Below are 16,236 nucleotides of genomic sequence, written 5' to 3' on the forward strand. Positions count from 1 at the left end.
TCAGCACTCTCCCTCTTCTCTTGTGGTTTCCCCATTTTCCTCCCCCCCCACGACCACCACCCCCAGGTTGCGCAGTCCTTTGGTTCTTCATCTTTTTTTTTTCTTGGCTTACTCCTCGTTGCTGGCCTCGAACAGGTTTTAGAACAGGCCGACGAACTGCCCCCCAAGTATCCAGGAAGCTTTCCACTGACCCTCGGATGGTGTACTTAATCTTCTCCAGGTGGAGAAATCCCGAGAGGTCAGCGAGCCAGTCTGCAGCTTTGGGTGGTGCTGCTGATCGCCATCTGAGCAGGATTCTCCGGTGTGCGATTAGGGAAGCGAAAGCAAGGGCATTGGCCCCCTTCCCCATGTGTAACTCCTGCTGCTCCAATACCCCAAAGATTGCCAATATTGGGCATGGCTTCACCTTCACCCCCACACCCTGGACATTGCCTCGGAGAAGGCAGAATGTGAAGTTGAGGCCACAATGAGATCAGCCGTGAATTTATTGAACGGCAGCGGACCAGGTTCGAGGGGCCGAATGGCCTCCCCCCGCTCCTAATCCCTATGTCCATATGTTTACCTGGTAATGGCACACACAATCTATGGGTAGAAAAAGATTGGATTTATGGGGGGTGGGTGGCGATTCTTTTCGGGAGAGGGGAATTGAAAGAGAATGTAGAAAAGGATGAAACAGGGGGTGGTATCCTCCCCTACCCGGCGGGGTGGGGGGTCCCGGCGTAGCGGAGTGGTGCCAACCACCACTCCGGTGTCGGGCTTCCCCAAAGGTGCAGAATTCTCCGCACCTTTAGGGGCTAGGCCCATGCCGGAGTGGCTCCCGCTCCGCCAACTGGCGCCAACGGCCTTTGACGCCACGCTGACCGGTGTCAGGGCTGGCCGAAAGGCCTGAAAGGTCGGCGTGAGTCCGCGCATGCGCCGGAGTGTCAGGGGCCGCTGACGTCACCAGCGGCGCATACGCACTGGAGGGGGTCTCTTCCGTCTCCGCCATGGTGGAGGCCGTAGTGGCGGCGAAAGAAAAAGAGTGCCCCCACAGCTCAGGCCCGCCCGCCGATCAGTGGGCCCCGATCGCGGGCCAGGCCACCGTGGGCGCACCCCCCCGGGTCCAATCGCCCCGTGCCCCCCCCCAGGACCCCGTCGCCGCATGCTCCCGCCGGCACCAGAGGTGGTTTAAACCATGTCGGCGGGAGAGGCCTGACAGCGGCGGGACTTTGGCCTATCGCGGGCCGGAGAATCGCTGCGGGGGGGGGCCCGCCGACCGGCGTGGCGCGATTCCTGCCCCTGTCGATTCCCGGGTGGTGGAGAATTCCGGCCACGATGGGGGCGGGATTTACGAAGGCCCCGGGCGATTCCCCGACCCTGCGGGGGGGGTCGGAGAATTCCGCCCTTTATTTTTTTTAAATGGAGAGAAGGCAAACTGTAGTATGGAGTACCAAGATTTAAAAGAGTAGGGGAGGAAATGATTTACAGCAGAAAGGATCTATTAAATGATGCCCAAGAAGATATTTTACAAACACCAGAGAACGAAGGAACAAAAAGAGACAGACTGGTATGGATTCGACAAATTACACTGCCTGAGGTAGAATAATTTAGGGAGGAGACAGGGAGGGAGAATTTCACTAGTTTTTGATGGGCAGAAACCAGACACCTTGAAAATCATGGACAAAATAATTCCTGACCCCTTTCCTGGCTCCGATCCGGCATGCCAGGGTCTGTCACTTTGCAGCCGGAACCAGTTTGAGAGCATTTCTCATGTGGAAACCAGGGTCCTGTAAAGTCAGCAGGACCCTCGACAACATTTTAGGAGGCAGTTTCCAGTGTGCAAGCTGAGATCAAAAAAAACATGAGGGCCAAAAGGAGAAAGAATGCTCTACACAAGGATGAATCTCCAGGCGACCTTTCTAGTCCTCACCCCCACTCCACCCACCACCTACTTCACTATTGACCAGCCGATAATTAAAATCCACCTCAGCCAGATCAGTCACGGGAGAAATTGCACTTTCTATTCCCTTACTTTATAGGGTTAATGCTTCTGGTGCATTTTCAGGACTCTTCGTTCGCCCGCATTGGCTGGCTCGCTGTCGATGGGACAACAGCTTAGTGACAACTTTGAATCATTAATTTCTCCTGTGGACATCCATAAAAAGTGTACTGACTTTAGAACAAACATTGGGACACTTGCAGGGGTTGATGGGTGTGGGAGTTTGAGGTGTGCCAAATCTCACTGGCTATAACTCCAAACGTTCACTGAAACTGTTGGAAACATTTTCTTTGCAAAGGTGCTGTTGTAACTGAAAACATTTATTTGGCAAATATGTGACCTATACAACATGCCGTGTTATTTTGGTCGGAAAAGGTAGCAATCTGGCTCCTCTCCCTCCAGGGAAAGCTGGCAAACATATTTTATTCATGACCTGATAACTTTAAGATCATGCGCTGCTATGCCAATTTAAGTAGGTGAGAAAGAGTCCATTTTTTTTCTCCCTCAGTGGCTGAGAGGTTTTATCGGAATGTGAATATAGATAGAGGCAGGGGAGCTGATGGGAGAGCGCCCGTTGGCCCACAGTCTTCCAGAAATTCACTCCCCGGTATTTAGTCACGTTTGAGATGTTCGATAATGCTCATCTTTGATTGACATTGTTACTGACCTGCCAAAGTTCTGATAGCCTAGCTTTAGGAGTCCAGTGAATGCCTCATATCAGTCATGGCCAGAAACTCTTCATGACTTTTAACTTGCTTTCTCTTCTTTACACCCTTTGAATCTCGCCTTTGTCTCCGAGTGAGAGAAGAGGCATTTAACCCCTCTAGCGCTGTGGGTTCTGGAGCTACCATTTGAACTAACCTTCCATTTTTGCCCACCTTAATAATACAGCTCAGAAATATCTTTCTTGGCATTATGCCTGGCAGCCTCAGTTTTCATTTTTTTTTAAATCATGAAATCACTTCAAAACCCTGGGGAAAAAGAGGAAAAACAGAACAAAAAGCTTCTATTGTGCCCTGCTTGAATGGCAAATGACGCTGAATAACCTAATTCTCACAGGAGAGAGAAGTTCTCAACTTCGCAGGGCAGCCTCTCATAACAGGACCAAAATGTCCCCATATATTTTTCGGAATAAAGGTGCAATAAAATCCGGAGCAGCTATTCTTTATTGATTGCTTTAAAAAGAAAACTGCAGAAAACAAATTTAGTTCTGTTGAAAGGTCATTGACTTAAAATGTTAACTCTGTTTCCCCCCCCCCCCCCCCCCCCCTCCACAGATGCTGCCAGGACTGCTAAGTGTTTCCAGCATTTTATGTTTTTATTTCAGATAATAAATTGCTGCCCCACATACTCCAATTACTCCACATGTAAATAAACAGGCGCTTGACTGAAGTTTATTCAAACGGATTAGCTGAGTACAGTACAATCTGACACTTGAGTCAGACCTGGGGAAACTGGGGCATCTGAAGGTTGTTAATGAAGGTCGGTGGAGTCTGGCAGAGAGAGGAAGTGGTCACAAGTCCAGTTTAGAAAAAGGGTTGCGAGTATGGAGGGGTCAACAAGCCTCTCAAGTTTAGAGTTGCCAACTCCAATTTAACTTACTCCTGGAAGTTCCATCAGGATATAGGTTCAGAAACAGGCCATTTGGCCCAACTAGCCCATGCTGGTGTTTATGCTCCACTTGATTCTCCTCCCGTCTTGTCTCATAAAATGGTTACAGCACAGAAAGAGGCTGTTCGGCCCATTTTGTCTGTACTGGCTCTCTGCAGGAGCAATTCATCCAGTGACACCCCCTGCCTGTCACTGCAGCCCTGCATTTCTTTCCTTTTCAGGTAATGATATTGTTCACTTCTGAATGTCTCGATCACAAACTCAGGCATTGCATTCCAGATCCTAACCACTTGCTGCATAATGGGAGTCAGTGGCGTGGTATTATTGTCATTGGACTAGTAATCCAGAGACCTAGACCAAGATCCAGGGACCGGGCTTCCAATCCCACCATGGTCGATGGTGAAATTCTGGAATTAAAAGTCTGATGATGACTATAAACCATTGTCGTAAATAACCAATCACTAATGTGCTTTAGGAAAGGAAATCTGCAATATTTCCCTGGCCTATATGTGACTCCAGATCCACAGCAATGGGGTTGACTCTCAAATGCCCTCTGAAATGGAGGGCAGTTAGGGGTGGGACAGTCACTGATGCCCACCCAGATCCCATTAATGAATTTAAAAAAAAGTTTTTCCCCATGTCGCCATTACTTCTTTTGCCAATTACTTTAAATCTGTTCTTATCATTCCACCAAGAGGAACTGTTTCTCCCGATCTACTCTGTCCAGACACCTTATGATTTTGTATGCCTCTACCAAACCTCCTCTCAACCTTCTCTTCTCCAAGGAAAACATTCCAGCTCCTCCAATCTATCTACAGAATTCAAATTTCTCATCCCTGGGAAACATTCTCATGAATCTTTTCTGCACTCTCACTAATGCCTTTACGTCCTCCTTAGTGTGATGCCCAGAACTGGACGCAATACTCCAGTTAAGGTCAAATCATTGGCCTGAATTTGACATTGCTTGGGCGTGCGGGCACCTGACCCGGAAGTCTGTGAAATTGCACGGGTGTGCAGCCCGACGTCAGCGTGCACTCAAGCAATATTTCATGAGAGTCGGAGGTGTGCCTGCTGTCAGTCAAGCAGGCAATTTGGTCCATTAAGCGGAGAATTGAATGCAATTGTTGACATTTCCTGTCTGCTTTTATGCTTGGCGGATCGGCCGATTGGCCAGGCGGCCATTATTTTTAGCTTCAACCCCAGGGTGGGATGAGCTGTCGGGGGTGAAATAAAATTGAAAAGGTGTCCGGTGACTGAGTTTGTGTTTGAATACGTTGCTTAGATACCCTTCGCTATTTACAGATCCCTGAGATTGAGCTCTGCAGTGGCTGCCCCCCTACAGGAGCACATTAGATACGCCAACCCACACTCTCCCTTTCCTTGGCACCTGCCCTCTTCCTGCCCTCCCGGGCAGCGATGAGCTTTTCCCAGTGCGTGTTTCACACTGACTGCCTGTTGATTGGCCAGCCAGTGTGGAATCGCATTCAGGGACTGATCGCAGCCAGAAATTCATTTTGCGCCTGCTTCCAGGCCCATCGAATGCGCGTTCCCAATGAACAAAAACGCAGGCCATTGTTTTATTCAGGTTTGACAGAATTTCCTTGCTTTCATGCTGTGTCCTTATTTATGAAGCCCAGGATGCCGTATGTTCCATCAACCACTCCCTCAGCTTGTCCTGTCACCTTCGATGACTTGTGCACATATACACCCAGGTCCCTCTGCTCCTGCATCCCCTGAAGAATTGTACTCTTTAACTTACTTTGGACCAGATTTTTTCCTAACTTTAAAATGCCTTAGCCGTCTTTTATCAACTGAGGGAAGTGCCCCTCGGCACGCGGCACAGTGGTTAGCACTGGGACTGCAGCACCGAGGACCAAGTTCAAACCCCAGCTCTGGGCCACTGTCCGTGTGGAGTTTGCACATTCTCCCCGTGTCTGCGTGGGTTTCACCCCCACAACCCAAAGATGTGCAGGTTAGGTGGATTGTCCACACTAAATTGCCCCTTAACTGGAAAAAAAAAATTGGGTACTCTTAATTTATTTTTAAAAAACTAAGTGCCCCAGCCTGACTATCTGTTGCTGGTACCCACCCATTTCTGATATCATTCTTGTAATAATTCTTCTCTGCCTCTTTCCAGTGCCTTTACGTCTTTCTCATGACATGGCAGCCAGAAATGCATGCTGTATTCTAAGTGTGGGTTGATATAGATTTAGCACAACTTCCCCACTTTTTAATTCTACATTGACTTCTCATCTTTAACAGTCACCCCCCCCCCCCCCCCCCCCGCTCTGTGATTGGTTGCCCAACATGGTCGTCATCAGTGCATCACCTTCCTGCACCAATCAAAAAGCGACCAGAATTATCATTACACATTTGGATGATTGGTGTAAAAGCCCCCCTTCCACCTTCTCCATTATTTTTATCGCATGTAAACAATAATGTTGAAAGTAAGTGGAAACATAACTAATAGTTGTGTCTGAGCATTTGCAACATTTGGCTTTGTTATTTTACAGTCGTGATGGTTTGTACCAGGAAATCACCAAGCTTATTGATTTTGCAATATTCTACTATTTGCCACCAGCAATCGCAGGGCTTGCCTTGCCGGGATTATGTGCAAAGGGTCAGGAATTCGATCTGCTCGAGGCTGCTGATTGTATTTGTACGGGTCATTAGACAGTAATACTGCCAGGACTTTGCCGATGATCTGGCGGGTATTTTGTGCTGGACACTCAGCCTGTGCGGACTGACCATTGATGCCAAAAATGGCTGTTTACAGGGACTGGAGTTCCCCCTTGCTGCTTCCTGAATTTGTATGCATTGCTTGGTAATGGCTCCCATCCTGGTCATCAGCAGGGGGTAAACCCGAGTGACATGCAAAAGTCTGAATATTCGTGCTCACGAGGCCTGGAAATAGTGTTATAGCCTAACCTGGGCTGACTACAGCTCCACTCAGGGGTTACCACATTCTTGTAGGTACCATCCTTTGAATAAGGTGTCAAACTGAGATCATGCACGGGATTCTCTGTTGCCCGACGCCGATATTCTAATCAGCGATTGGGCGGCGAATTGAGTCCGACGCCCAAATTGGCCAGCATGTGGCCTGTGGGGCTGCGGATGGCGGGTTGGGTCCGTGCACGGCCGGCGCCATGTTGTATGTGCGACCGCTGCAGGTCGTCGGCGTGCGCGGCCACAGACCCGGCCAGGAGCCGTTTCCAGCGCAGGCGCCGGAGGTTTCACCCGGCGCCGCTGCTAGCCCCTCACCGGTCCCGGAATCGGTGAGGGGTCGGCGCCGACTTTTCGGTCGTAGATCTCCCGCGATTTCTCAGTTCGAGCCGACATTTAGCCGCTGAAACGGAGAATCCTACCCCGTATCGGCCAGATTCCTGGAAGATTCCAGTCTCCTGGCCAATATCTCCCTTGACCAACACCATCAAAAACAGATTAAACCGTCATTCACCTTGTATTATGTGAACTTGCTGTGTGCCAAATGATTTATACATTTACCAACATAAACTTAAAGAAAGGGTGTGATAAAATGCTGCATAAATGCAAGTATCACTTTTCTCGCCGAAATGAAGGGAAATCAACTTGAGTGATAAAATGGCAATAGTGTGTCTTAGTAATTATACAACAGTAGCTTCTTCCTTTCCCTACCCAGGTCAAACCCAGCTGTCTGATGGATCTGCATTCCTCCTCACTGAGGAAAACATTATGTGCTGGATTCTCTGGTCCCCTAGCCGTGCGTTTCCCAGCAGGATGCCATTCGCTGATGACGGGATTCCCTCTTCCCACCGTTTGTCAATGGGATTTCCCATTGAAGCCACCCCACGCTCCGGGAAATCTGTGGGTGGGGATGTGCTGCCAGCAGGAACAGAGAATCCCAACGGCCAGAGAATTCCGGAAAGGTCAGACATTTTTATTCTTATGGCAGTGGAAAATAATTTGCTGGGCAGAGGCTGGTCATTTCCATCGATATATCAAAGGCTGGGTACACTAGCAAAGTGAATGTCACCTATCCCTCTTGTCTCTCCCTCTCGCGTTCCCTCTTGAAAATATTAGTGACCCTTCACAAGAGGATGTAGGATGTCAACCAATACACTGGTGGAAAACTCTGGAAGGTGCTGGTGGGATGACAGGTCGTTTAGATGTGTAACTTATTCTTATTGAATTCTTACCTGTATGAAGAATTGGCCACAACAGGGATTGGTGGGGCCAAGTGACCTGTTTCCATGTAGTAATTTTAAAGTAATTCTGTATTAATATAGGTATCACATATGGCGGTGTCGTGGTAATGTCCCTGCGTTAGCCATCCTCAGGCTGATGCTCTGGGGACATGGGTTCAAATCCCACCATGTCAGCTGGTGGAATTTTAATTTGGAATTGAAAACCAGTCTCAGTAATGGTGACCATGAAACTATCATCGATTGTTGTAAAAACCCATCTGGTTCACTAATGTCCTTTAGGGAAGGAAATCTGCCATTCACTACCTGATCTGGCCTACATGTGACTCCATGACCCACAGCAATGTGGTTGACTCTTAACTATCCTCTGAAATGGCCTCACACGCCACTCAGTTTAAGGGCAATTAGGAATGGGTAATAAATGCTGGCCCAGCCAACGATGCCCACATGCCATGAAAGAATAAAGTGAAAAGCCTTGATGGGAGGTAGCGTTCTCCCCTAAGTGGGAAGGTTATAGGCTTCAGCCCCATTCCAAGCAGAGGTAAGAGATTTTGTTTCTGTGTTGACAACCAGGAGGACATTTGTATCTGATGAGAGGGGAGAGGTGACCCACCTCCCACCACATCTAACCAGCCCATCTGGAAGAGAGTTGTGAGTGAGGCTAATGCCCAGACCACATATAAGAGATCTTTCTTACAGTAACAAGCCAAAGCTGTGGAAAAAATGGTTCCCTCATCAACTCTTGGACATGGAACAGAAAGAAGATCAGCCTAATGATTTTAAAGATTCTTTTTTTGAGAGGAATTTGATCCATTCAAGCAAAGACAGCACACATCATTATTTTACCACAGTAATGTATTTGTTTTATATTCACAGTAGTACAGGGCAGCACGGTAGCACAAGTGGAGAGCACTGTGGCTTCACAGCGCCAGGGTCCCAGGTTCGATTCCCTGCTGGGTTACTGCCTGTGTGGAGTCTGCATGTGAAAATCGCTTATTGTCGCAAGTAGGCTTCAAATGAAGTTACTGTGAAAAGCCCCTAGTCGCCACATTTACCAGGTTGGTACGGGAATTGAACCGTGCTGCTGGCCTGCCTTGGTCTGCTTTAAAAGCCAGCTCTTTAGCCCTGTGCTAAACCAGCCCCATGTTCTCCCCATGTCTGCGGGGGTTTCCTCCCGTGCTCCGGTTTCCTCCCACAGTCCAAAGAAATGCAGGTTAGGTGGATTGACCATTATAAATTGGGCTACAGGGACAGGGTGGAAGTGAGGGCTTAAGTGGGTCGGTGCAGATGTGATGGGCCGAATGGCCTCCTTCTGCACTGTATGTTCTATGTACCTCTGGCTCAAAGTATAGAGAAAGATGCTGATAATATCTGTGGACAAGTAAACAAATAATGTTTGGTTTTTGAAGCAATCTTTTTTGATGACCTATTTTTGAAGCTCACTATTTCTTCCACCAGTGATCAGATGTCCACATCATCCACATGAAAGATTCCACTATTATCCTTGGACCAACCTGAGGCAGACATGAATGCAGAATGCTGCCTCTGAACAGATTTCACTCCAGTCCAGGAGTGGGGTTCTTTGCCTGCGTTCAGTGGCCCTACAAAACCTTCCAGCCGAGGTAGAGAGCTCAGCCTTGGGACCAACGCTATTGTGATGCTGCATGTTTGCTGCTTTAACACACAGGGTCACTGCACTGTTTTCCCAGCAGGCACAGTGAGAATGAGCTGTGCACTGAAAATATCACACTCCTCACAACAAATATGCGTAGTGATATCCATCTGAATGAAAGCAGACCACCAGAGGAAGAAGTGTTGAAATATTGGTTTCCACAAAACAAAATCTCTATAAAAAGAGCTTGCATGTGGAGGTCCTGTGGCACACTGGGTAGTGTCCCTGCCTCTCAACCAGAAACTCGGAGTTCCAGACCCACCCCAGGGCATGATGGCCAAGGAAGGTGCGATCAAAGAGGTTGAGTTTGCAAAATCCTTCCAAACACGCCAATCTGAGCGAGAGAGACTCCTGATCAGCCACGTTTGGTGGGGTGTGGTTCCCTCGAGCTATTAGTCTCTGGACAGACTAGCAACCTGTTCCAGGAATTACTAGCTAATGAAGCAGACAAAAGTCTGCCTTAGTGCAACACTAGGTGTGGGAAGAGAATTGGAATTGGAATGGAACTAGGGGCTGGATTGTAAATTGAGGGCAGGCTTTCCACACCCCAGGGTAAATGTCGGGGGCGAGACTGCCCCCACGTGGATGACTCTCTCCGCTTTAACTTTTCAGACAACAGCCCTTTAATAAGCATGAGGCAGAACTTTTGTCCGTCTCCAAGAAGAACGTCCCGCCTCACAGAGCCGCTTCCAATCATAGACCAGTGGCTCTAAGCTACAATAGGATCGGTGGCCACTGTCAGTAAAGCCAGAGTCTGGTGAGGATGAGGAGCCAAGAATTCCCCCAAACTCAGGTTAGTCTGGGATCTGACCAAAGCCAGGTTGGCAGGCCCCAGTGAGAGCATTGGGGTGCATGTTGCACAGGGTGGTGGGGAGGGAGACCGTGGGGAAGAAAAACTGTGTAGGGAGACCTCCGAATGGTCCCATGAGGCATGGGAAGGAGCACCAACACCCCTCCCCCACCCCCGCTTTTGACTGACCAGCAGCTGCAAGGTTAAGTCTGTCAGCCTACATGTTGGGACCAAGCCTCTCCCTCTAACATTAAATTGGAGGAGTGATGGGCAAATTAATTACCCACTCAAGGGCCCCAATTTGGCCATGGGCAGGAGGCCCACCAATGCCTCCTCCGTACCGCTGCCAAAGGTGACTGGAGGTGGTCATGCTACCAAATACATGAGCCCTGATCTACAGGTCCATCCGCATTTTCTCCTGCCCATAAGTCGCCCATAAAATTCAGCCCAAGGTAGCTTTGTGGGGTAGGTGGCAGTAAAACCAACCTTCACCTGATAATTCCAACAGGAAAGTGGGAAAATTGGCAAGGGTATAGGAACAGGTCATATTACCCTCCTATCTGCCTTAATTGGATGTATTACTTTAAAAGAGCACATATTTCTCTGCCCTTGGGAATCTCACTTTTCCCACCCTCCTCTTCTGAATGCAATGTCAAATGCTGATATAAAGCTTCTCGACATCCGTTCAAGTTTCCATACTCTACGTGTTGGCTACTTGACCCGAGGGGCGTAACAACCAGGCTTATCTCATCATTTAATAAACTTACAGCCAATTGTAAAGCTTCTTGACGTGTACTCACCGTTACCATGTAGGAATCGCGGCAGTCAATTTGTACACAGAAAACTCCCACAAACAAAATATGATAGGGATCAGAAAATCTGCTTTTCTGATGTTGATTGAGGAATGAATATTGACCAAGGCACTGGGCGAACTCTCCTTCTCTTTGTCGAAAATTGTGACATGGGATGTTTTACGTCCACCTGGGAGGCAAATGGGGCCTCAGGTTAATGTCTCACCTGAAAGACAGCACCTCCGACAGTGTAGCACTCCGTCAGTGCTGCACTGGAGTGTCAGCCGAGAATTCTGTGCTAAAGTCTCTGGAGTGTGACTTGAACCCACAACCTTTTGAGATGAGGGTTCTAGTTCTGAGCCATAGCTGACAATGACTCCGTGTATCTAGTGCACCTCTGTGACCACACACTTATATCAGGAGACCGGTGAAGAACCAGTAACCCAGCAAGCTCCAAGAAAGATAAAGGATTTCTCACCAACCTAGATCCTAAACATACTGTGTACATTGTAACACCAACTTCCTCCTGTAGAGTACAACTGAGATGCACGCAGTAGGGCAACCTGAAGAACACTGAGCAGCTTCTCTAGTGAATGATTTATATATAAGGCACAGAACTCGCATTGGTTCGCTGCTCTGCTTCATGTAATGGGTGTGATTGTTACTGTTGTTGGCCACAGTACTGTTATGTCACCGAGACTGCAAAAGAAAAGTGCAGAAATAATAACTCACATGCGTGAAGTATAACTCAAACCCGTAATGATCGTTAGAAGTGCACAGTGTTCCTGGATGTTTTTTAAAGGCACTTAAGATTCTAGCAGAGGCTGCGTGGCTGTTTGAAAAACAGAATAGGCTCAATTTTCTCCGTGACCAGGTGCAGCTGCAGAAAATATTCCGGATAAAAAATGGCTGCCATTAAGCTTTTCTATATCAAAGAGTCACTGCACTGTAAAGAAATTCATCAAATGAGAAGCACTTGGTAAATATTTCTGAAGAATGTAAAAAGGGCGCAAAGAAAATGCAAGTCTTTCTTTTGTTTGTTAGATTGGGCAGGCATGAGCCCCCAGTAACAGCACGGCGACTAGTTAGGATGAACCAAAAATAGAACATGCTGGAAATACTCCAGAGGTTTGGCAGCATCTGTGGAGAGAGAAATGGAGTTTAATGCTTCAATTCGCTAACCTTTCATCAGGACTGGGAGACATTAGAGATGTAAGCAAGTCCACAGGCAGGGAGCGGAGGGAGTGAGAGAATAAGCAGAAGGATCTGGTGGAAAGCAGAAGCGATGAAATGGCAAAAGGGATGATGGTACAAGGCAGAAAATAGAAGGTGATTGGAGAAGTAAAGGAACAAAAGAAGGTGTGAGCGGGAGTAGCAGAATTGTTACTACCATCTGCTATCTGAACAAATAGGGGCAGTGATTAGGATCGAAAATTGTTGAACTTAACTTTGAATCCAGAAGGCTGTGGAGTGCGTCATCAAAAGATGAAGTGTTGTTCCTCAACTCATGTTGAGCTCCATTAGAACCACGCAGGATGCCAGGAACAGAAAGGTCAGAGTGGGAGTGGGGTGGAAAATTATAAATGACAGGCGACCACATGCTGGAGATCTAAGAGGAGGTATAACGCAAAGTAGGTACTTAGGGCGCGATTCAACGGGACAAAAACAGGTTCCCATTTCGGGCGCGTTTAGCGGGGTGTTTTTCAGAGCCTGCAGTGCCCAGAAAGACTCCACTATTCAACAGCACATTGCTGCTTTCTGTTCCCCGCCTCGGCCCCATTTACATCATTTCCTGTGCTGGGCTCAGCTCACCGGTGCAGGAAGTGTGTTTGTGGGTCGGGGTGCCGTTTTTAAAGTTCGCCCTAATCTTTTGACCTCCTCAGCCTTCTTACCACAGCCTTCAGTCCCCCCGCCATTGCACCCAAACTGCCTCTTACGGGGTCCTCAAGCTCCCCCCTCACCCCACCTCTTATGGGCAAGGCACCCAGGGCCTGACCCTTGGAATGGGCAACTTAGCACCTTGACAGCTTCGTACTGCTAGTCTGGCACCCTGGCAGTTCCCCTCCCAGCCTGGCAGTGCTGAGGTGCCTGGGTGCCAGTGGAGTGCCAGGGTATCACCCTTCCCAGAGTGCTACCATCCGGGGGTCTCTAATGGCCCGGAAGACCCCCCCAAGTGCCATTATGCCTTGTCCATATTTGTGGAAACAAGTGCTAAACGGCGTCATGGCGAGTTTGCCCAGGCACGGCCGTTAGGTCCGGAAGGCCAGAAGAATCCGGCACAGACATATTTAAGTGAACCATTATGCTAATGGGCGAGATCCAGATCGCGGTGTGTTGCGAGATTCAACGGCCTCGTTGTGCCACCAAGTCGGGTGAGATGAGGCCGGTATATCGCGCCCTTACATCTATGTTCGGCCCCCCTAGTGTAAAGAAGGCCCCATCATGAGCAACAATTACTAACTTGAAAGAAGCACAGGTAAATCACTGTTTCACCTGGATGGAATGTTGGGGGCCCTGGACGTTGGGAAGGGAAGAGCTGAAAGGGCAGGTATTGCATCTGCTGTGCTGACATGGGAAGGTTCCATGGGAAGAAGAGGGGGTGATTAAGGAGTAGACAAGGGTGTTGCAGAGGAAAAGTCCCTTGGAAATGCTGAAAGGAGAAGGGAAGATGTGTTTGCTGTTGACACCTTGCTGGAGGGGGCAGAGATGACGGAGGATGATCTGGTGCGGTGGAAGTTGAGGAGAAAGAGAACACTATCATGGTTTTGGGGGGAAGTGTAAGGGGTCAGAGCTGAAGTGCAAGAAATAGGATGGACATGGATGAAGGTTCAGTCAACCAAAATGAGGTGAATCCTCAATTGAGGAAAAGGGAAGATATATCAGAAACGCTGATATGGAATGTTACATCATCCAAGCAGAAGCAATGGAGACAGTGAAACTGCAAGAATGAAATGGAAGAAAAGGGCTTGAGGAAGTGTCAATGTAGCCCGCCCGGGGGTGGGGGGGGGGGGGGGGGGGGGTCAAGGGGATTATAGTAAATATTTAATGACAGTCAATCCCCAGAAAGATAGATAGTTTTCTGAAGAATAAAGGGATTAAGGGTTATGATGTTCGGGCCGGAAAGTGGAGCTGAGTCCACAAAAGATCAGCCATGATCTCATTGAATGGCGGAGCAGGCTCGAGGGGCCAGATGGCCTACTCGTGCTCCTAATTCTTATGTTCTTATGTTCTTAAATGGTGACAGAGAAGTTGAGGCTGGGAATGGTATGGTTGGAGATGAACCATGTGAAAGTAGGAAGCTAAGTTGATGCCATTTTCCAGTTTGGGTGAAAAGTAGGAAGTAGCATCGATCCAGATATCAAAATACTGGATAAAGAGGTGAGGGATGGTGCCTGATTACCTTCGTAAGAAAGAATATTCCATATATCCCACAAAAAGGCATGCCTAGCTTAAATCCAAACAGATTCCCGTCGCAAAATGTTTGAAGTGAGTTCAGTCAAAGGAGAAATTGTTCAATCTGAGACTCAGGCTGTGCTGATGGGGGATGTTGGTGCACAGAAATTGGACAGCCAATGGGAAGTGGAGACTGTTAGGACCAGGAAAATGTGAATTGTTAAAATAGCCGAGGGAGTTGGAAAACCTGCGGTCGTGGGTGGGAAGGCACTGAAAAAATAGAATTGAGGTTCTAGAAAAAATAAAAAAATGTTCTGTGGGGCAGGAACAGGCTGAAATAATGTTCTTCTGGGGAAGGCCGGTATGGGGATTCTGGAATTGTGAGGGAAACGGATTGTGGATGGTTGGGGGAACCCGGTCATTGGAGTTCATGGAGGGATCTCCAGAGGAGATGATGTCAGTGACAGTTTGAGAAACAGTGGCTTGATGTTCAGCAGTTGGATTGTGATCCAGGATAAGGAGGTGTCAGAGAGATGGCTTTCAGGGGACCAGACGGAATGGAACTCGTGGGGTCTCCAAGGGGATTGGAGGCCCCCAGCTGCATGCCCTTTGGGCAGGGTGGTGCCCTGGCGCTGCTGGTGCCACCTGGGCACCTGCCTGGAATTGCCAAGGTGCCCAGGTGGCATAGCCAGCTGGCTGAGCACTGCCAGATTGGCACTGCCAAGGTTGGGCCAGGATTGCCCACTGTGGGTGTTGGGGGGGGGGGGGGGGGGGGTGCAGGGGACCCTCCCATGTTGCGTTCAGCCGAGGAGATTGGGACACCATTTAAAAATCTCTCACTACAACAGGAGTTCTGGCATGCGGATCTCCCCATTGTATCAAATGGGACTATGTGCAGCCTTGTCAGTAGCGTTGAATAGCAAACCTCACTCTTGCTCAAGCAAAATGAGGCTGGTGAATAGCGGGAGAGGCCAAAATCAAGAACCCCGCCCGGCACCAAACAGTTTGCGATGTAACCGGTCCACTCCCGTAGGCGAAGTCAGGATCTCCCGTAGCGTGGCGAGAATCCAATTATCATCACTTAAACGCCATTTCCATATGATTAATGAGAGCCACCCCAAATCCAATGTCCTGCCATCATTCAGCGGCAATTAGTACTCCTTTTGAAAAACATGAACCTGGCGGAAGGGCTTCTGTGGGGAGCTGAGGCGATGAGTAGCCATCTTTGCTCACAGGGGCTCAGCTTGCCATGCCAGTGCTCAGCGGGGGTGGGGGACACTTGGCTGAGGGTGGGGGTGCGCTGGGGAGAGCAACTGGGGGAAACTGCTCTCAGCACCACCATGACAACCCCTGGATCGTGTGTACCCGTTCCGGTAAGGCAACACTTCCCCACCGATCACCCATAACCCCACCGACTGCCGAGGCCTATGGCCATGCGGCCTATTGCTAATAGGGAACTGGCAATCATGGTTAAATGAGCACTTAATTCAACCTAAGTGGATTCCCGTGGGTGGGCGTGCCATGTAGCATTTGGGAGTCATTGCCCAGCATCCCAATCACACCTTGATGCCTGGACACTGTGTTTGAACACTGCGGGAGGCAACACCACACACACACAGCAGCCAACATCTGAACACCCAGGGGTTGGGACACAGCTCCGGAGTCATGTCCACGGCCGGAGGGTAGGTGAGTGCCATGGGGACAGTCAGACCATCAATCGGTACACGCAGCTCGACACGTACCCCCTCCCACGCATATCTGAGATGGTCAATCAGATTGCACAGTACCAGGTCTTCTCAACAATTGACCTGAAATCCGCC

The 16,236-nt window shown here is 49.0% G+C and overlaps 1 protein-coding gene across 3 annotated transcripts in view; it reads right to left on the minus strand.

Moving 5' to 3' along the window:
- The window catches only part of LOC119978443 (SAM pointed domain-containing Ets transcription factor), a 110,202-nt gene extending 97,423 nt beyond the window's left edge, over positions 1-12,779 (minus strand). The window contains exon 1 of one of the 3 annotated variants that reach the window (XM_038820090.1): positions 12,472-12,779. The gene's annotated coding sequence lies outside the window, so the exon portion shown is untranslated. Of the gene's footprint in view, positions 1-11,032 lie in introns of all 3 variants that reach the window. The other 2 variants (XM_038820088.1, XM_038820089.1) reach the window with 2 other exon arrangements.
- Positions 12,780-16,236: the final 3,457 nt, after the last annotated feature.

Source organism: Scyliorhinus canicula, chromosome 15 (assembly GCF_902713615.1).
Source record: "Scyliorhinus canicula chromosome 15, sScyCan1.1, whole genome shotgun sequence".
Taxonomy (NCBI): domain Eukaryota; kingdom Metazoa; phylum Chordata; class Chondrichthyes; order Carcharhiniformes; family Scyliorhinidae; genus Scyliorhinus; species Scyliorhinus canicula.